The 22,908-nt window shown below is 48.0% G+C and overlaps 1 protein-coding gene across 3 annotated transcripts in view; it reads left to right on the plus strand.

Moving 5' to 3' along the window:
• Positions 1-22,908, plus strand: part of LOC143930421 (uncharacterized) — a 277,574-nt gene that overhangs the window by 71,850 nt on the left and 182,816 nt on the right. The gene's annotated exons all lie outside the window — the stretch shown is intronic.

A 22,908-nucleotide genomic window follows, 5' to 3' on the forward strand; every position in this document is an offset into this window, starting at 1 on the left:
CTGCCAGTGCCCCTAACTAATAAAAAAGTGCCCCCATCAGTGCCACACATCAGTGCCCATAGTGCCACCCATCAGTGTCCACAGTGCCACCCATCAGTGCCCACAGTGCCACCCATCAGTGCCCAAAATCTGCCTCAACAACAGTGCTGCACCCCAGTGCCACATATCCGTGCCCATCAGTGTCATCTACCAGTGCCCATCAGTGCCCAGCAGTGCCATCTATCAGAGCAACCTATCAGTGCCACCTATCAGTGCCCATCAGTCCCATTTATCAGTGGTACCTATCAGTGCCCCTTAGTGCCACCCATCCGTGCCACCCATCAGTGCCATCTTATCTGTGCCCATCTTTGCCCATCAGTGCTGCCTTATCTGTGCCCATCAGTACTGCCTTATCTGTGCCTATTAGTGCCGCCTTAACTGTGCCTATCAGTGCCCATCAGTGCAGCCTATCAGTGCCCACCAGTGCAGCCTATCAGTGCCCACCAGTGCCGCCTCATTAGCGCATTTCAATGAAGGAGAAAAATTACCTGTTTACAAAATTTTATAACAAACTAAGAATTATTTTTTATTTTTTTTTGCATCTTTTTTTGTTTGTTTAGCAAAAAATAAAACTCCCAGCTGTAATTAAATACCACCAAAAGAAAGCTCTATTTGTGGGAAAAAAATTATAAAAATTTCATTTGGGTACAGTGTTGTATGGCCGTGCAATTGTCATTCAAAGTGCATCAGTGCTGAAAGCTGAAAATTGGTCTGGGCAGGAGGGGGGTTTAAGTGCCCAGTAAGCAAGTGGTTAAACACTGATCTAGGAATCCACACTGGGGAATACCATAGTACATAGAGTAATCGTACAAGTATTTTCATTTTTACTAGGTTTATCAGAGACAGCGATAGATTCCCTCATGCCTTTCATTTATGCTTCACGAGTTACAGTAATGGGAATACCTTTAGTTTACAAGAGTCAGCAATATTAGTAAAGATGGTTATACCCAAATGTCGAAAATGATCTGTCCATTTCAGGGGTAGAGTTTGGTCAGCCACTACATCGCCCCTTTCTAACCAATGACACAACAAAGCTCTTAATTCACTCGCTGGTCATCTCTCGCCTCGACTACTGCAACTCCCTTCTCATTGGTTTACCTCTACATAGTCTATCACCTCTTCAATCCATCATGAATGCTGCTGCCAGACTCATCCACCTTACCAATCGCTCTGTGTCTGCTACTCCTCTCTGTCAATCCCTCCACTGGATTCCGCTCGGCCAAAGAATTAAATTCAAAATACTAACAACTACGTACAAAGACATCCACAATTTCGCCCACAGCTACATCACTAGCTTAGTCTCTAAATACCACCCTACTCTTCTCTTTGTTCCTCTCAACATCTCCTTCTCTCTAGCTCCATCATCACCTCCTCCCATGCTCGCCTCCAGGACTTTTCCAAAGCCTCTCCAAACCTATGGAATGCCCTACCCCAATCTGTCCGCCTATCTCCTACTTTATTAGCTTTTAGGCGATCCCTGAAAACCCTTCTCTTCAGAGAAGCCTATCCTATCCACACCTAACAACTGTATTTTAATTTTCTCCATCAGCTCATCCCTCACAGTTATTGCCTTTTTGTTTCAACTTGACCCTCCCTTCCAGATTGTAAGCTCTAACGAGCAGGGCCCTCTATTCCCTCCTGTATTGATTTGTATTGTAAGTGTACTGTCTGCCCTCGTGTTGTAAAGCGCTGTGCAAACTGTTGGCGCTATATAAATCCTGTATAATAATAAATAATGGGCCCCAGGGTTAATAGGAAATATGAAAGACTTGCCTCTCAGTCCCCAAACTGGGAGAGGAGCCTAAGAACCTCCATGAACGATGGTCCTGGATCCCTGAGAGAAAGTCATCCGGGCACATCTCTATTTTCTCTTCTATGGGACCTGCTAGAATCCTAACCACCTGTCCCGAGCACTTCAGTGCAGAGGCAACAGGTTCCATCATCAATGCAAATAAGCTTGGTGGAGGAGACAACCCTTCTATATGATATTATATTAAAGTAGAAGGCATCTCAAAATCTAATTAAGCTTAACCACTTGACAACTGGGCACTTAAACCCCCCTCGTGACCAGACCAATTTTCAGCTTTCAGTGCTCTCACACTTTGAATGACAATTACTCAGTCATGTAACACTGTACCCAAATGAATTTTTTGTCCTTTTTTTCCCACAAATAGAGCTTTCCTTTGGTGGTATTTGATCACCTCTGGGTTTTTTATTTTTTGCGCTATAAATGAAAAAAGACCGAAAATGTTGAAAAAATATGCATTTTTCTTTGTTTCTGTGATAAAATTTTGCAAATTATTATTTTTTTCAGGAATTTTGGCTACAATTTATACTGCTACATATCTTTGGTAAAAAATAACCCAAATTAGTAGATATTATTTGGTCTTTGTGAAAGTTAGAGAGTCTACAAGTTGTGGTGCAAATCATACAAAACTGATCACACCTGATGTACTAATTTCTTGCGACCCGAACAAGCCAGCAAAGTACAAATACCCCCCAAATGACCCCTTTTTTGAAAGTAGACATTCCAAGGTATTTAGTAAGAGGCATGGTGAGGTTTTTGATGTTGTCATTTTTTCCCACAATTCTTTGCAAAATGAACATTTTTTTCTACAAAATTGTCATTGTAATAGGTTATTTCTCTCACTTGGCATGTGTATACCACAGATGACGCCCCAAAATAAATTCTGCTACTCCTCCTGAGTATTACAATAACACAAGTTTGGGACTTTTCCACAGTCTAGCCACTCAGAGAGACCCAACATGCAGGGAGCACCATTGGGTGTTCTAGGAGCATAAATTGCACATCTAATTTGTTGACTAACTATTACACTTTTGAAGGCCCTGGAGCACCAGGACAGTGACACTGACGTGGCACTGATGAGAGATGGCACAGATATGTGGCACTGAGAACACGTGACACTGATGTGGCACTGATGACAGATGGTGCTAATACATGGCACTGATGACACGTGACACTGGTGACAGATGGCACTAATATGTGGCACTGATGACACGTGGCACTAATACGGGGCACTGATGACAGATGGCACTAATACATGGCACTGATGACAGATGGCACTAATTTGTGGCACTGACACGTGACACTGATGACAAATGGCACTGATGCGTGGCATTAATGACACATGACACCAATAACAGATGGCACATGACACTGACAGGTGGCACTGATGACAGTTGGCAGTGATACGTGGCACTGATGACAGATGGCACTAATATGATGACAAGTGACACTGATATGGCACTGATGACAGATGGCACTAATACGTGGCACTGATGACAGATGGCACTAATATGTGGCACTGACATGTGACACTGATGACAGATGGCACTGATACGTGGCATTGATGACACATGACACCGATAATAGATGGCACATGACACGTGCCACTGCTGACAGATGGCATTATACATGGCACTGATGACAGATGGCACTTATACGTGGCACTGGGGACAGATGGCACTGACAGGTGGCACTGGGGCAAATGGCACTGACAGCTGGCACTGGGGACCGGTGGCACTGGGGACAGATGGCACTGACAGGTGGCACTGGGGACATATGGCACTGACAGGTGGCACTGGGGACAGATGGCACTGACAAGTGGAACACTGGGGACAGATGGCACTGGGGACAGGTGGCAGTGGGGACAGATTGCAGTGACATTGTTGGACCTTTATTTTTATTCTATTTTATTTTTATCTACTTACGGCTGCTGCTAATCTCTCCCTCCTCAAACGCTGTCTGTGTGAGGAGGGAAAGCGGGCGATGAGAGATGATCTCATATGTTTACATATGAGATCATCTCTCATTGGGCACGCCGATCGCGCTGTAAACGGCCGCTGTGATTGGCTGTTTACAGCGATCTGTGACTGGCTGTCTCCAGGGGCCAGCACAGAACTTCCCCGAAGTGCGCTCGTGGGAGCGCGCAACACGGAAGTAAACAGGAGGGCGCCCAGGGATGGCCTCCCGGCAATTGCCGTCCGTGCTGGAGCCGTCTTTTGGCTATAGCGTGGACGCCTAGTAGTTAAATCTACTCCCACCCCCCATTCTAAGCTTTTTTTATTTACCCTGTAAAAGGAAAGATACCTATATTTACCTATTTTAAAATTGCTCTAGTCAAGTCACATGATTGGGTCCCATTGCCAGCTTCAGTGTTGAAGAGAGATTGCCGACAACAGCTGCAGAGCCTGGGCAATGACATCACCCACAGGCTTACAATAGGGCATCCTTTGTCAACAGTCCCTCTTCTACACTGAAGCTGGCGCTGGGACCAGATCATGTGACAAGACTGGAGCGACTTCAGAATAGGTAAGTATACCCTGTAAAAGTAAAGATGCCTATACTTACTTAGTCTGAAGTGGCTTTGGTCCAAACACATAATCGTGTCCCAGTGCTGGCTTCATGTAAGCTACATGTAAGTCCATTGGCTGGCAGATGTAAACAGACGTGCTTCCCAGGTCTGAAAAAAAGGAAAATGAGTGCATAATTTTCAGTTTGAATGTGACAGATCAGAGGTAGCATGAGGGGATCAACAGATCAAACAGTCTAAAAAGGTCCACTGCCACAATGTAGCAAAAACTGAGCAGGCACTAATGTCAGAAAAGTGTCATCCATACTATTCTGCCCTGATTCAACAGAGAATCCATTCACAGATCCCCTGATGAACGAACCAGACATGGCCCACGTGAAAGGCCCCTTATATTTTAAACATCCACTTATTTGGTTCATTTTCATCACAAAGATGTTAACAAGCGGGTCCTATTGGATTACTTATCTCAGCATGATTTGTTCTGGTGGATTCAATTTAGACATAGCATTGTTAGCTTTTGAATAATTTTAATGAATTTACCAACTATATTTTTTAATTAAAAGAAAGAAAGAAAGAAAGAAATTTAATATTTAAAAAAAAAATGCTCTTTGTTTTAAAAGAGATTTTATGGGTAAGAGGCACAAGAAAAGTATTTATATGAGGAAATAAAATTGATAGTTTTTAACCATACCATTTTTTAGCTTATGTGCCGGAGACAACATACCGTATATACTCGAGTATAAGCCGAGATTTTCAGCCTCTTTTTTGAGGCTGAAAGTGCCCCCCTCGGCTTATACTCGAGTCATCGCTGTCTGCCCGCTCGATCAGCGTGTCGAGCAGACAGACAGCGGCCATTCTGATTCAAAAGCCGCGCCTCCGGCTCCCCCTTCGCCTGTGATAGGCGGAACACTGAATTTCCCAGCAGCCTGTGTTCCGCCTATCACGGACTTCGTATCATCCTCGTACTACGGACGAGGATGATACGACGTCTGTGATAGGCGGAACACAGGCTGCTGGGAAATTCAGTGTTCCGCCTATCACAGGCGAAGGCGGCGGCGCAGCTTTTGAATTTTACAATGGCCGCCGACGAACGAAGAGGGCACGGGACGGAGGCAAGGCACAGGACGGCACGGCACGGGACGGGACGGGACGGGACCGGAGGCAAGGCACGGCGGCGAGGCACGGCGGCGAGGCACGGCGGCGAGGCACGGAGGCAAGGAGGCTCGGCACGGGACGGAGGCTCGGGACAAAGGCTCAGGACACAGGTAGGCTGGACACACACACACACACACACACACACACACACACACACACACACACACACACACACACACACGGATACACACACACACACAGGGATGGATGGATGGATGGAGACACACACACACAGGGATGGACGGACACACAGGGATGGACGGACACACAGGGATGGACGGACACACAGGGATGGACGGACACACACACAGGGATGGACAGGCATGTCTTACCCTCGGCTTATACACGAGTCAATAAGTTTGCCAGTTTTTTTGGGGGTAAATTGGGGGCCTCGGCTTATATTCGGGTCGGCCTATACTCGAGTATATACGGTAGATACATTTTATAATAATGTACTAAAGGGTTCCGGACAGTAACTCTCAAACTGCGTGCTGCAAGAGATTTGCAGGCGTGCCGTGGGAGTTTGAAAAATATTTCTGGGGAGCCGTTATCAAAGACTATAACATCGGTAAGACCCACTGGGCCAGGGTAGGAGGATGGCAGTTTGCAAGTGTTGGAGAGCAGCGTTACATGCAGCGCCCGCCAAAAGTTGATCACCGGAAGGAAATGATGCAACGCCTTTCAGAGCATGAGCAGTAGTCCACAGAGAGACCGCAACGCTCCTTTCTCAACCTCTCCGACAGCATGAGCCCTGTACCAACTTCACCAGCACTACAGAAGCACCTTATATTTATAATATGCCTGTATACTTCCTCCCTCATGTGAGTGGATATCTGTTGATTCTTTTAATAAATGCTGTGAGATACTTTACTTAGAGGCACCTGTCCCCTTTTCTCTTTTGTCTACACTACAGTGTTAACTTAAGAGTCTGCTTCAACACTTGGACCAGCAGCCCAGGTGGATGCTCTCTTTTTTTTCCCCTTATGACTGAAATCAAAATGAAAAAGAGAGAGAGACTTCTTAAAATCGATGATGACATGCGTGCTTGTTTTTTGACTTTGGAGCCTCGCTTCAATCTGATTTACTCTTGAAAGCAGGCACATCCTTCACATTACATTTTAAATGAAATATACCGGTATATGTAAAAATAAATAAATTCCTCACCAAAAAATGTGGTAAATCTTTTCAGGTGTGTCGTGAAATTCCTATATCTTTTTGGTGCGCCGCAAGACACACTGCTGAAGGAGGAGGATGCTTTTAAGAGGGCTCTGCTCCTGTACAGCCCTTTTCTTTACAAGGGTTGGCACAACCAGTCAAAATGCATCATCGGTAGTGATAACAGTAATCCATCAGTGTACCTGAGGCAAGGGCCCTGATGGTTTGCAAGGGTTCCCTTTTTCCCACACAACACTTTTGAGACCACGCTGTTCCTTTTCAGCCGCGTTATGCCGCGTAGACACGATCGGACTTTCTGGCAGACTAGGTCCGGTGGACAGGAATCCGTCGAACAATTCGATCGTGCGTGGGCTCCAGCTGACTTTTTTTTCCCAAAAGTCAGACGGACCTAGAAATACAACATGTTTCAAATCTGTCCGACGGACTCAGCTTTCTAGTGTGCAAACCCTTCATCTGTGTGCTAGTCCGACTGACCAAAAACTACGCATGCTCTGAAGCAAGTACAAGATGGAAGCGCTCAGTCTGGTAAAACTAGCGTTTGTATTGAAGCTAGCACATTCCTCACGCTGCCAATTCTGTGATCATTTAATACAGAACATTCTTTTCTTCTTTATAATGCTAGAAGAATAAGGATGTTTTGCTGCTTATATTCACACAGAGTTCTCACAAACTTCTTTCTTCATTATTTATCATCATCTCATGACTAATATTCTAGTTTTTAAAAGCCATATCTCCATAAATAATGTTTACAATTCTTTTTAGACCCATCTTTTAGAATTTTATATTTCAACAATATATAGTTTATAATTATTTAAAAAAAAAATTCTAGTGATTTCCATTTATTTATTTTTTTTGAGTTTCAAGTTACCACAATAACATCTTGTATTTTTTCTGAACCTTAATGAGGTTGGGGTCGCTTGTTAATTTGACATAGGGGGGTTATTTACAAAAGGCAAATTCATTTAGAACTACAAGTGCAAAGTGCACTTGAAATTGCACTGAGAGAGCACTTGGAAGTGCAGTCGCTGTGAATCCGAGGGGCTCATGCAAGGAAGCCAGCAGACGGTGAAAAACGGGGTCTGTCATCCTAAGATAATTCCTGAAATCCTCAGGATAATTCTCACGGATCTCATGAAGCAAAGACATATGCGAGAATTGGTCACGCTGGCGTAGCCAATTCTTCATCCATGAACTCCTCCTCGCCCTGTTCATGGACTGGGCTCGGGTCAAAGTATTAACCCCAACACCAAGCCCCCACACAGCACGAACTCGAGAATGAGTACGTCCACGCACCATGGCTTCAAAAGGGCAGGCTGGTCAAACAAACTTAAACAAACGCACTGAAGAACAGCAAGGCCTGTGAAGAGTGACCTGAAGAACAGGAATGAGCAGACCAGAATGCCCTGATATACAGGTACAAACTGACCAACATGTACTGAAAACCAGATACAAAACCACAAGCACAAACTGAACCACAGAAAACAATCGAAATAAGCTGAAGTCTGAAAAGTGCGAATTGTCTCTAACCAAACTTCTACTAACACGAGGTAAACACGAATTAGCAGAAGGAGCTCAAAGGGTGGCGTACTGGTGCTTGAACTTCCTTTTTCTAGTCCCGTCGTACATGCTGTACATCACCGCGTTCGAAACCGGTCGACTTTTGGAGTGATCGTGTGTGGGCAAGTCCGTTCGTTTGAAAGTCCATAATTTGTTCTAGAGACATGCTTGTAATCCAAAGCACTCTGATATCAAAGCAAATTTCCGCATAAAAAAATAATGGAAACTCAAATGATTCATTCCGTAACCATTTATTCATAAATTCTTCAGCTTATAGTCCATATAAAAAGATCATAGCAATGTGATAGGTTGTGTAACCATAAAATGTCCATCCACAAATGGAAGCCTCTAAGTGTAGCAATATGTTGCTAAATGTTGTACCTTCATTAACTTCTTGCCGTCCAGCCGCCGTCATTTTAAGGCGGCAGGTTATCACGATCCCACGAGCCATAGTAGCAATACATCAGCTCGCGGGATCGGGATAGCAGGTCCCGAGAGGCAGAACAGGGGTTAGTGTTGTTTATAGCCCAAAAAAAAAAAAAACACAGAGGCAATCAAATAGCACCAAAATAAAAAAAAGGACGTCAATTTTGTTTGGGTGCAGCATCGCATGACCGCGCAATTTTCAGTTAAAGCAACGCAGTACCAAATCGCAAAAAATGGCCCAGTTATTGAGCAGCCAAATCTTCCAGGGCTGAAGTGGTTAACTGTAACAATATTGCTACACTTATGCCCCGTACACACGAGAGGGATTAAGTCTGACAGACCTCCAAAGGAGTTCCGCCGGAGTTCCGCCGGAGTTCCGACGGAGTTCTGGCGGACTTTTCGACCGAACGGACTTGACCACACACCATCACACCAAACTCCGACGGAGTCGAACGTGATGACGTACGACTGGATTCGACGTAGGAAGTTCCTAGACAGTAGCCAATAGCTGCCCTAGCGTCGGTTTTAGTCCGTCGGAGTAGCACACACACGAGCGGAGTTTTCGAAGGGGACCGGGTCCGGCGGAGTTCCGTCGGGAAAATTTAAAGCATGCTTCATTTCTAAAGTCCGTCAGACTTTAGCTTCGCTAAAGTCCGTTGCAGCCCACACACGAGCGGATAGTCCGCCGGACTCAGTCCGTCGGAGTTTGGATGTCGAAAAGTCCGCTCGTGTGTACGGGGCATTAGAGGTGCCTCTCTTCTCTTTTATACTCAGTTGTGATGTGACGCTACTTGTATATCAAGACATCGCTTGTAAATCAAGCTAAAATGTATTTTAAAAATGTGCTTGTCTTGCAAAACGCTCTCAAACCAAGGTTTTATATATATAATTTTATATTTTACAATTCTTTCCTCTATCGGTTTACAATTTTACTTTAAAATATTTATTATGTTTCCTTTTTTTCTTTTTATTCAACCCTGTTGAGGGGTAGAGGTGCTTTGGTGAGATGTTAGGGGTCTAAACAGACCCCTGATATCTCCCCTTTGAGACATGGAACGGGACTGAAGATAGAGATTCCCTAATGCCTTTCTCAGCAGCCTCAACACATGAATGAACATGAATGGACAGGAGACAGTGGCTCCTCTCTCCATTTATGAACTGAAGCATCGTAAACAGTTTACAATGCTCAGACCGGACCGGAGGAGGACAGGGGGAGACCGGAGGAGCCCACAGAGGAGGGCACAGAGGGAAGCCAGGGGAGGATACAGGAGACACTCAGGGATAATCGGTGTGGCAGTGGGGGAAGTTAAAATCACAGATCTCCTTGTGTGACCTTCAATAAAGCAGCTGACAGCCGCGGAGGGGAGAGGAGAAGCGGCTGTCAGCTGCTTTATTAAAAGTCACACAGGGAGATCAGTGATTATAACTTCCCCTGTCACCACACCGATCATCCCTGAGTGTCCAGATATTGGACTAGGCATCTGGAGCATTTGCACCAGTATAAGTACTCCTGCAAATACTCTTTATCGGCGCCGATACCAATACTAGTACTGGTGCAATGATGCCCAGTCTAGTCATACTTTCCAACTCTTGCAAGACTTTGTCTTTTATAGCCAGTGGGATGCTTCAAGGGGCACGCATGGTAGGCTGTACTGTTTTATCTAAGCACATGTGATACATGACTAGAAGTTTACCAACAGTGTCAGTTCAATATAAGTCCTCATAAGCAGTCATCTCAAGAGCTTGTTGTTGTACTGCATGCACTTCTGGACTGAGTTGTATTAGATTTAAGCGCATGCTGTCTGTTAAACCTAGCAGGCTCTTAACATTTCTATCCACAATGCGGAATAGCAGCTTGTCCCCTGATAGATTCAAGGTAGAAGTGCCCAGTGTCTGAATTGTTTGACCACCATAAGCTATCGGGTTTACTTTATTAGACTGATCAATTTCATTCATAGTTTTTTTAAATTATTGATGCTCCCCACTGAAACCACTGCTTGTGGAAGAGAATTCCCCATCCTTCCCATTCTTACAGTAAAGAACCCTCTACATAGTTTAAGGTTAAACCGTTTCTCTTCTAATTTAAGTGAATGGCCATGTTTTTTTTTATATTCCCTCACTTGGAAACATTTTTTTTCCCTATTGTGGGGTCACATACATTGAATGTATTTGTACATTGAAATCATGTTCCCTCTCAAGCGTCTCTTCTCCAGAGAGAATAAGTTCAATGCTTGCAGTCTTTCCCCATAGCTGAGATCCTCCAGTCCCTTTATTAGCTTTGTTGCCCTTCTCTGGACCCTCTCCAGTTCCACCACTGAGAACAGGTCCTCAGAACTGTATGGCATACTCCAGGTGCGGCCAGACCATTGTCTGGTAGAATGGGAGAATTATCGTTTTATCTCTGGTGTTAATCCCCTTTTTAATGCATACCAATAATCTGTTGGTTTTGCTTCCAGCAGCCTTGCATTGCTTAGCCTGTCATCTACTAAGACCCCCAGGTCCTTTTCCATCCTAGATTCCCCCAGTGGTTCTCCCCCTAGTGAGTATATTGCATTCATATTTTTGGCACCTAAATGCATGATTTTACATTTTTCAACATTAAACCTCATTTGCCATGTAGTTGCCCACCCCATTAATTTGTTTCGATCTTCTTGCAAGGTTTCCACATCCTGCGTAGATGTTATTGGCCTGCTTAGCTTAGTATTGTCTGCAAATACTGAGATCATGGGCGTCCGCAGCAGGGGGCAAGGGGGGTCAAGTGCCCCCCCCCCTGGAATCCCCAAGGTGTCTGCTGTAGCCATGCTGCATTTTTTTCACTTTTTATTTTTATTTTTTGTCCGCTGGCCGCCCTCTCCGACTCCTATGGATCAGAGCGCTGGATGGCTCTGTTTACTGCGGCCGCTCTGTAACATGGCCCCGCCACCTCAGACCGGCTCGTGTGATAGTAAAGAGAATCAACGTTCTGCCTATCACATGAGCCGGTCTGGAGGGGGCGGGGCCATGTTACAGAGCGGCCGCAGTACACAGAGCCATCCAGCACTATGATCAAGAGAAGGAGATGCTGCAGGTACAGCCCGACCTATGTGACACAGTGCCTGGATAGGAGGATCGGGGGGGGGGGGGGTATCTAACTTATTTTACTGTCCCCAGTTCACCTTGTGCTCCCTGCCCCCCCCAGTGCTCTCCTCCACCACCACACTCTCCTGCCCCCCCAGTGCTCTCCTCCCCCACCACACTCTCCTGCCCCCCCCCCAGTGCTCTCCTCCACCACCACACTCTCCTGCCCCCCCCCCCCAGTGCTCTCCTCCACCACCACACTCTCCTGCCCCCCCAGTGCTCTCCTCCACCACCACACTCTCCTGCTCCCCCCCAGTGCTCTCCTCCACCACCACACTCTCCTGCCCCCCCCCTGGTGCTCTCCTCCACCACCACACTCTCCTGCCCCCCCCCCGTGCTTTCCTCCACCACCACACTCTCCTGCCCCCCCCCCCAGTGCTCTCCTCCACCACCACACTCTCCTGCCCCCCCAGTGCTCTCCTCCACCACCACACTCTCCTGCCCCCCCCCCAGTGCTCTCCTCCACCACCACACTCTCCTGCCCCCCCAGTGCTCTCCTCCACCACCACACTCTCCTGCCCCCCCAGAGCTCTCCTCCACCACCACACTCTCTTGCCCCCCCCCCCCCCCCGCAGTGCTCTCCTCCACCACCACACTCTCCTGCCCCCCCCCCAGTGCTCTCCTCCACCACCTAACTCTCCTGCCCCCCCCCCCCAGTGCTCTCCTCCACCACTACACTCTCTTGCCCCCCCAGTGCTCTCCTCCACCACCACACTCTCCTGCCCCCCCCCCAATGCTCTCCTCCACCACCACACTCTCCTGCCCCCCCCAGTGCTCTCCTCCACCACCACACTCTCCTGCCCCCCCCAGTGCTCTCCTCCACCACCACACTCTCCTGCCCCCCCAGTGCTCTCTCCACCACCACTCTCTCCTGCCCCCCCAGTGCTCTTCTCCACCACCACACTCTCCTGCCTCCCCCCTCTCTCCTCCACCACACTCTCCTGCCCACTCACAGTTTTCTCCTCCCCTGTTCTTGCTGCCCCCTTAATTCTCCAGCTCTCCCCATCCTTCTCTAGCCACCATCCCAGTGCTCCCCCCATGTCCCCCCCCCCCAGTGCTCTCCCCCCATGTCCCCCCCCCCCAGTGCTCTCCCCCCTGTTCCCCCCGCCCAGTGCTCTCCGCTCCCCCCAGTCCTCTCCCCTCCGTGCTCTCACCCCTATTCCACCCCCCCCCCCAGTGCTCTGAACTCCTGCCAGTGCTCTCCCCCCTGTTCTTTCTCCCCCCTCTTCTTTCCACTGCCCCCAGTGCTTCCCCCCCAGTGCACTTCAGCTCTCCCTGTCACTCTCCAGCCCCCACCCCAGTGCTCTCCAGCCCTCCATTCTCCCCACCCCTGTTCTTTCTGCCCCCCCCAGGTGCTCTCCAGCCCCCCCCCCCCCCAGTGCTCTCCACCCCTGTTATTTTTGGCTCCCCCCAGGACTCTCCACTCCCCACCCCTGTACTCTCCACTCCCCCTGCATTCTGCCCCCACCCATGTACTCTCCAACCCTACCAGTGCTCTCCAGTCCCCAGTGCTTTCCACCCCTGTTCTTTCTTGCCCCCACTGGTGCTCTCCACTCCCCCCTGCTCTTTGTACCCCCCCAGTACTCTCCAGCCCCCATGCTCTCCACCCCTGTTTTTCTGCTCCCCCAGTGCTCTTCACCGCACCACACTCTCCTGCCCCCCCCCCCCCCCGTGCTCTCCTCCACCACCACACTCTCCTGCCCCCCCTGCTCTCCAGCTCTCCCCATCCTTCTCTAGCCACCATCCCAGTGCTCTCCCCTGTTCCCCCCCAGTGCTCTCCCCCCCCAGTGCTCTCCCCCGTTCTCCTCCCCAGTGCTCTCCCCCCTGTTCCCCCCCGTAGTGCTCCCCCCCTGTTCCCCCCCCAGTGCTCTCCACTCCCCACAGTGCTCTCCCCCCACAGTGCTCTCCACTCCCCCCAGTCCTCTCACCTCTGTGCTCTCCCACCGTTCTCCTCCCCTGTGCTCTCCCCCCAGTTCTCCTCCCAGTGCTCTCCCCCCTGTTCTTTCCCCCCCAGTGCTCTCCACTCCCTCCAGTTCTCTCCCCCCCCAGTGCTCTCCCCCCCTGTTCTCCCCCCCCAGTGCTCTCCCCCCTGTTCTTTCCCCCCCTGTTCTTTCTCCCCCCCTGTGCTCTCCACTCCCCCCAGTGCTCCCCCCGTGCTCCCCCCAGTCCTCTTCAGCTCTCCCTGTCACTCTCCAGCCCCCACCCCAGTGCTCTCCAGCCCCCCATTCTCCCCACCCCTGTCCTTTCTGCCCCCCTGGTGCTCTCCAGCCCCCCCCCCCCAGTGCTCTCTACCCTCCTTGCTCTCCACCCCTGCATTTTGCCCCCACCCATGTGCTCTCCAACCCTACCAGTGCTCTCCACCCCCCCCCCCATAGTGCTCTCCAGTTCCCAGTGCTTTCCACCCCTGTTCTTTCTGGCCCCCACTGGTGCTCTCCACTCCCCCCTGCTCTTTGTACCCCCCAGTACTCTCCAGCCCCCGTGCTCTCCTCCCCTGCTCTTCACCACCCCACACTCTTAGCCCCCCCAGTGCTCTCAGCCTACCGTGCTATCTACCCCTGTTCTTATTGCCCCCCCCAGCGCTCTCTGCTCCCCAACCCGGTGTCCTCCACTCCCCCTCTCTCTTTGCCCCCACCCATGTGTTCTCCAACGCCGCCAGTACTCTCTACTCTCTAGTACGCTCCAACTTCTCTCCAACTCCCACCCAGTGCTCTCCACTTAACCAGGACCAGAGGACAGGCTGACTGGGGCCAGAAAATGAGGGTGGCTGAAGGTGCAGGTGGCCAGGGACCACTCCATCTCACAGCAGACAGATCCTCTGGAAGGAGCACCGTCCCCATCCAAAACGAGAACAGACCCTGCCTGCTGCTGCCCATCATGGATATCCTGCTGGCATGCAAGGTACCGTACCAAGCATCAACAACACACCTTCCCACAGACAGGGACTGCAGACTGGGACATGGGGCACAGGAGGGGCTGCAATGATGGGCACAGTAAAGCTGCATTTGATGGACACAGTGAGGCTGCATTTGGTGGGCACAGTGAGGCTGCATTTGGTGGGCACAGTGAGGCTGCATTTGGTGGGCACAGTGAGGCTGCATTTGATGGGGACTGGTGAGGCTGCATTGAGCTCTTGCATCAAATCTACAGTCTCTGTCCATCTCCTGTAGCATGTCTGCAGTCTCTGAGGGAGTCTGGAGAGGAGTCAAGAGTGGTAGCACTGCCGGGATGGGGGTCATGGGAAAAGTCAGACTTGTGTGGACTGTGGACAGGAGACTATAGGATAAAACCAGACCCACCAAGCTGGAGCTGACTGACTGAGCCCTGCACAGTGCACCTGAGAGGAGGTCAGTGAAAGCACCGCCAGGTCAGTCGGGGGGGGGGTCACTGATGTAAGGGGGGAGTGAATACGATAATGTAAGGAGCACTGATATAAAGGGTTTCCTCCTTATATTAGTAACCCACCCCCCTTACCTTCAAGTATTCTTTCTGCAGAAGGTGCCCCCCCCCCCACATTCTGAGTTCCTGGGGTCCCCCTTGATGATTGATCACTTACCACTATTAACTGGTAAAATGTGTGGTTTTCCCTTTCATGAACAAGAAAATAATGACGTTATGCTGTTGGGCTGGTATAATAATGCTGTGAGGCTGGTATGAAATTTTTTCCAGGGCTGGTTTTTGAAAGCATGGGCGTCCGCAAGGTTACTCAGGTGGCTGCGTACCATGCCCATATAGTCTAGAGAATGTACATCTTTTTACATTGCAATACATCTGTTTTTGCCATATTTTTATCTTGATGAAAACAGCCTATACAGTGACAGTATGAGATCAAAATATGGCCACAACAGATGTATTGCAATGTAAAAAGATGTACATTCTCTAGGCTATATGGGCATGGAACACAGCCGCCAGAGTAACTTCCAATACAAAGTGAAGATGAATTATCTGTTATATAACACATATGTATTACCAGTGGAAAGATTTTCATGAGATTGTCGAAAAGGGGCGGAGCATGAGTGGCCTTAAAATGATGCCCCCCCTTGGAAAAAGTTCTGCGGATGCCCATGACTGAGATTGAGCTGTTTATCCCATCCTCCAGATCGTTTATTAATAAATTAAATAGGATTGGTCCCAGAACAGAAATCTGGGGGACCCCGCTATCAACACCAGACCATTCCGAGTACTCCGCATTTATCACCACCCTCTGGACTCTCCCCCGTTGCCAGTTTCAATCCATGTACTCACCCTTTGGTCCATGCCGACATACCTTAGTTTGTACAGTAAACATTTATAGGGAACTGTATCGAATGCCTTAGCAAAATCCAGATACACCACATATACAGGCCTTCCTTTATCTAGATGGCAGTTCACCTCTTCATAGGTTAATAGATTGATATGGCAAGAACGATTCTTCATGAAACCATGCTGGTTACTAATAATAATACAGTTTTTATTACTAGTTTGTAAATTTAGTTTGTATATAGTCCCTTATCATCCCCTCTAGGAGCTTGAAAACTATTGATGTTAGGCTAACTGGCCTGTAGTTCCCAGGGATATATCTTGGCCCTTTTTAAATACTGATGTTACATGGTTTTTCTCCAATCAGTTGGTACCATTCCAGTAGACTGTTCATAAAAATTAAGAACAATCGTCTTGCAATCACTTGACTGAGTTACTTATTGGTATTAATAAGTAATAAGTATTATGGTGACTTATTAACCACTTGCTTACTGGGCACTTAAACCCCCCTCAGTCCCAGACCAATTTTCAGCTTTCAGCGCTGATGCACTTTGAATGACAATTGCGCGGACATACAACACTGTACCCAAATGAAATTTTTATCATTTATTTCCCACAAATAGAGCTTTCTTTTGGTGGTATTTAATTACAGCTGGGAGTTTTATTTTTTGCTAAACAAACAAAAAAAGATGCAAAAAAAAAAAAAAAAATCATGTTTAATAGTTTGTTATAAAATTTTGCAAACAGGTCATTTTTCTCCTTCATTGAAGTGCGCTGATGAGGCGGCACTGATAGGCTGCACTGGTGGGCACTGATAGGCTGCATTGGTGGGCACTGATAGGCTGCATTGGTGGGCACTGATAGGCTGCACTGGTGGGCACTGATAGGCATAGTTAAGGCAGCACTAATAGGCACAGATAAGGCGGCACTGATGGGCAAAGATGGGCACAGATAAGATGGCACGGATGGGTGGCACAGATGGGTGGCACGGATGGGTGGCACTAAGGGGCACTGATAGGTACCACTGATAGATGGGACTGATGGGCACTGATAGGTGGCACTGATAGGTGGCACTGCTGGGCACTGATGGGCGGCACTGCTGGGCACTGATGGGCACTGGTAGATGACACTGATGGGCACGGATATGTGGCACTGGGGTGCAGCACCTTTGTCGAGGCAGATTGTGGGCACTGCTGGGTGGCACTGCTGGGTGGCACTGCTGGGTGGCACTGTGGGCACTGCTGGGTGGCACTGTGGGCACTGCTGGGTGGCACTATGGGCACTGCTGGGTGGCACTGATGGGGGCACTTATTTTTGTATCACCTTTATTGATGAGGGGGCAGGTGGGCACTGGCAGGGGGCAGGTGGGCACTGGCAGGGATGGCCGTGATCGGGACTGATGTCCCGATCACGGCCGCCGGTGATCGGCTTTTTTTTTTTCTCCTCGCGCTGTCAGCGCGAGGAGGAATAATAGCCGATTACCGGCTCCGTTATATCACATGATCAGCTGTCATTGGCTGACAGCTGATCACGTGATAAGGGGTCGGGATCGACCCCTTGCTCTGATCGGTGATCAGGCGAGTCTCATAGACTCGCCGATCACAGAGCGCGCCGCGCGCGCCCCTCAGGGGGCGCGCAGGCGGCTCGTGCACGGGACTACGTCAATAGACGTAGTCCCGGAAAAGGAGATCTACGCTGTAGCCGTCATTCGGCTATAGCGCGGGTCCCAAGTGGTTAATGTTACCTTTTTAAAGTCTATTTCTAATTTTATCCTCTGTTAACTATGAGGGTGCTTCCTGTAATGTGTTATGAGGATATACATTGCAGTCTTGGTTACTAAATCCCACCATTTCCCTTTTGAAGACTGAGGAGAAGAATATATTCAAAACCTTCCCCATGTCTTCATCTTTTGTATCCAGATTCCCTTAATCATCCTTTATGGGCCTAATATGTTCTGACCTCCCTTTCTTACTATTTATATACTTAAAGATCTTCTTGTTTTTTTTTTTTTTTTTACTCTCCTCTGCTATGTACCATTTGTGTTCTATCTTAGCCACCCTGATTGCACCCTTACATTTCTTATTACATGCTTTGTAAAGTAGGGATGCTGACGATGACCCCTCAGCCTAGAATTTTTTAAAAGCCTTCTCCTTTGCTTTGATTTGTATTTTTACGTTGGAGTTAAGCCACCCAGGACATTTGTTAGCTCTTTTAACAACTTTTAACCACTTCAGCCCCGGAAGAGTTTACCCATTTCCTTACCAGAGCACTTTTTGTGATTCGGCACTGCGTCGCTTTAACTGACAATTGCGCGGTCGTGTGATGTGGCTCCCAAACAAAATTGACGTCCTTTTTTTCCCAAAAATAGAGCTTTCTTTTAGTGGTATTTGATTACCCCTGCAGTTTTTATTTTTTGCGCTATAAACAAAAAAAGAGCAACAATTTTGAAAAAACACATCATTTTTTTTTTACATTTTTCTATAATAAATATCCCCCAAAAATATTTATTGATTGGTTTGTGCATAAGTTATAACGTTTACAAAATAGGGATAGTTTTATGGCATTTTATTAATATTTTTTTTTTACTAGTAATGTCGGCGATCAGCAATTTTTATCGTGACTGCAACATTATGGCGGAAACATCAGACATTTTTGACACATTTTTGGGACCATTGTCATTTATACAGCAATCAGTGTGTCAGGTCACCTTGAGGCCAGGTGACAGATGCACCCCTTAGGGATTAGGAGTCCACCGCAAGGTTGTGGACCCTACGGCTGACTGCTGCGGACGGGGGTCAAGGTGATAGGAAGGCAGGGCCGCCAGAACACCAAGATGGATCCCACCAGGGTTAGAGCGTAAGATTCCCTGGGGCGCGGGGTCTAAGAGCCAGCAGGTGTTCAACAGAGCCTCGAGTGGTGAGGATGGACTTGGCTGCAACTGGCTCCAGGTCGCGACCCCCAGGGTCCCCCAGCTCACACCCACAGTAGGCAACAGGAGGATAGGGATGGTGAGGGACAAAGCCAAGGTCGGGGCCACAAGCAGGCAGGAAATATCGGGGACACGCCAAAAGGTCAGGATCACAGGCATACAGGGATAGTCTAGGACACGCCAAAGTCTGTAACGGAAAACAATAGAAGAGCACACGGCAGGTAACAGGAAGCTAACACACAAAAGTTGATCAGCAGGGTTGGCTAGCAGTGCACAGGTTAATATAGTGTTCTCTGATAGGAGCTAGGGTGGAGCCATGCCAGAGGATGGATTATAAAAGCAGTCAGGTGAGGGTCAGCTGATCTCTAGAAATGAACACATGGAGACAGGTAAGCAGACGAACTCTATTGCATAACCATGACACAGTGCTATACAAATGCACTGATTCCTGTGTAAATGACACTGGCAGTGAAGGGGTTAACCACTAGGGGGCAGTGTATGGGTTAAGTGTGCCCTGGGGAGTGTTTCTAACTGTGGGGGGTGTGGCTACGTGTGACACGTCACTGATCTCTGCTCTTGATCATGGGGAGCAGAGATCAGTGACACTGTCACTAGGCAGAATGGGGAGATGCCTGTTTACAATATCATCTCCCCGTTCTTCGTCTCCGGGAGGCGATCGTGGGTATCCCCGCGGTGATCAAGTCTACGGGACCCTCGACCCGACTCATGGAGCTTGCCATGGGCACACGCACGCCTGCTGGCCACCTCTTAAAGGGCCACATACAGGTACTTTAGTTTGCCTGTACGAGCCCTTCTGTCGACGTATATCAGCGTGAGGTGGTCGGCAAGCAGTTAAATTTATTTCAAATTGGGATGCACTGCCCAATATCTTTATTTAATATGCTCTTAAAGCACTCCCGTTTTTCATCCATGTTCTTTGTTCCTAGGATTTTATCCCATTTAATATCTTCTAGCAAGGAGCACAGATGAGGGAAGTTGGCTGTCAGGTCACCTGAGACCAGGTGACAGATGCACTCGGGAAGTGCACCACTAGGTAGTGGACCTTAGGACTGACTGCTGCGGATTGTACCCAAGGAGATTCAGGACACAGGTCTACAGGATCACTAACAGAAAACCCAATGGGAGCTAGAGCATAGATTACCCAGGGCGCGGAGTCTAAGAGCCAGCGGGTGTTCACCAGAGCCTCCAGTGGTGAGGATGGACTTTGCTGCAGTCTGGCTCCAGGTCGCGGCCCCTAGGGTCTCACAGCTCACGCTCACAGTAGACTACAGGAGAAGGAAGCAGCAGGCTGGAACGACAAGGATAGTAAGGGTATATGGCAGAGGTCAGGGCAACTAGCAGACAGGAACAACAGAGTACACGCCAAAGGTTCAGGGTCACAGGCAGACAGGGATGGTCGGGAACATGCAAAAGGTCAAGGTCCCAAACAGACAGGAATCGTTGAGAACACGCCAAGGGCGATAACAGAGTCAAACGTAGAGTACACGGCAAACTGGAAGCCAAACACACAATGATATACAATGGTTGATCAGCACCGCTGGCTTGCAGTGCACAGGTTAATATAGGGTTCCCTGATAGGGCCTGGGGTGGAGCCACGCTTAGAGGAGAGGTTATAAAAACCACCAGGTGGAAGTGGCTGGCCTCTTAGTCTGAACACATGAGGGGAGGTAAGCAAACAGAGGAAGATCACTGCATAACCATGACATTGACTTTTTGAAATTCAGTGTCTTTGTATTACCCTTGTGTTTTTCTTATTTGGTGTGATTTATGCTGAAACTAATTGACCTGTGGTCACTGTTTCCTAAATTGCTCCGTATTTCCACATCCGTGATCAGGTCTGTATTGTTAGTAATCAATAGGTCTATTTGTTTCTTGTTGGTTCATTTACCATCTGACCAATGAAATTGTCCTGCAAGACATTTAGAAAATGGCAAGCCTTAGACGAATGTGCATTTCTTTCCACCCAGTCTATGTCTGGATAATTAAAATTCCCCATTAGAATGACACTTCCCATCCTTGCTGTCATTCCAAACAGGGATAGGAGGTCTGCCTCCACATCCTCCCTCTGGCCTATAGCATACTCCCAGTATTACTTTCCTATTAGTTTCCTCCTTTTGAAGATTCCCTTCCTTGCTCCATTAGTGATGTCGTCCTTCACAATTACTTGTACATTATTCTTGATATACAGGCATACCCCTCCACCTTTTTTACCCTCCCTATCTCTGCGATGTGGGGAATACCCTTATATAGTTGCCAGCCAATCATGAATGCTGTTGGACCAAGTCTCTGAAATTCCCACAAAATCGAAATCCTCCTCGTACAACAGCAGCTCTATTTCTCCCATTTTGTCAGCTAGACTCCTGGCATTAGTGAACAAGCCTTGTAGTTTTGTCCGGTCACATACTATCTCTTTTTTGGTTGTTCTGAGGCGGCAATTTGGATTTGCTAATTTACTTACCTTGGATTTAAGTACTTTTGTCAACCTACCATTAATGCCCCCAATAATACCCTCTGATATTTGTTCAGCGCTGGCTATGTCTATATCTGCCCCCCCCCCTTGCCTTAAAAGCCCCTCTAACTTTTTGGCCATCTTCTCTCCCAGCCGAGCTGCACCCTCCCCATTTAGGTGCAGTCCGTCCCTGCTAAAGAGCTGGTAACCGAGTGAAAAGTTGTCCCAGTTCTACAGGAACCCCTCCTTTGTACACCAGCTCCTCAGCCACTTCTTAACTTCCCTAATCTCCCGCTGCCTTTCTGGTGTGGCTCAGGGTACTGGTAGTATTTCTGAGAATGCTACCTCAGTGGTCTTGTTCCCCAATTTAGCTCCTAAGTCCCTAAAATCGTTTTTTAGGACACACCATCTTTCTTTGACTTTGCCATTGGTGCCAACATGCGCCATGACAGCTGGGTCTTCCCCAGCCCCTCCTATTAATCTGTCCACTAGATCCATGATGTGCTGAACCCGAGCGTCGGTAAACAACATAAAGTTTGGTGCTTTAGGTCTTTGTAACAGATACTGAAGGAGTTTTTCCCCTGGCAGCTATGGGCGTCACTCTGCTCCAGCAAAGCTGGTCCCTGACTGGGGTCCCCAATATCACACAACAGGGTGTACTTATTGGGATGTACAAGCCCAGGACAGGTCTATCTAACTCTTTCCCCTCTACCCTTCCTGACTGTCACCCATCTACTCTGCTCTGGTGCTTGCACCTGCTTGTCTCCACCCGCCTCTGTGCTGGCCCCTGCCGAAAACTCCTGGGTACGATCCCAGCTCTCCTTTAGAAACAACATTCTTACATTTTGCGCAGCAGTATTCCCCTTCGGTTGGATGATCAAAGAATGCATACATGCCACAAGATGTGCACCAAGTCGCTCCTCCCTACCCGCCGGGCCTTATACCCACTAATTTAATGGGGATTGGGAATTTGACTCTGTCCAATTAACTAACAACTAGCTTCCCAACTCTAATACTCAATACATGGGCACTCAACAATACGTGCGCATTCACAGTATGCAGGCACTCACAACTCTTAATTTACGTTTTAAATATAATATGTGTTTTGTGAATGTGTGTGAAGTATTTTTTTTATACATTGTGTGATGTATCATTGTAATTTTGTTGTACATTGTACTTTACAGTGACAGTAAATGCCTTCTTATCTTATCTCATCAGGACGATTTATGTCATGGTAATTTTATGACTGCAATACTGCTATCCTGAACAGTTTTAATTAGATTTATGATGGTTTTGCTTTCAATCTAAAGTTAGCCATTGGATGCAAATATTTTTCAGCCAACAATATAACATATATGAGAAAGAAAGAAAGAAAGAAAGAAAGAAAGAAAGAAAGAAAGAAAGAAAGAAAGGCAACCAAACTGATAAGAGGCAAAGAGGAGCTCAGCTATAAGGAAAGATTAGCTGAA

Source organism: Lithobates pipiens, unplaced genomic scaffold (assembly GCF_037356315.1).
Source record: "Lithobates pipiens isolate NorthernLeopardFrog02 unplaced genomic scaffold, aLitPip1_a1.2 Scaffold_25, whole genome shotgun sequence".
Taxonomy (NCBI): domain Eukaryota; kingdom Metazoa; phylum Chordata; class Amphibia; order Anura; family Ranidae; genus Lithobates; species Lithobates pipiens.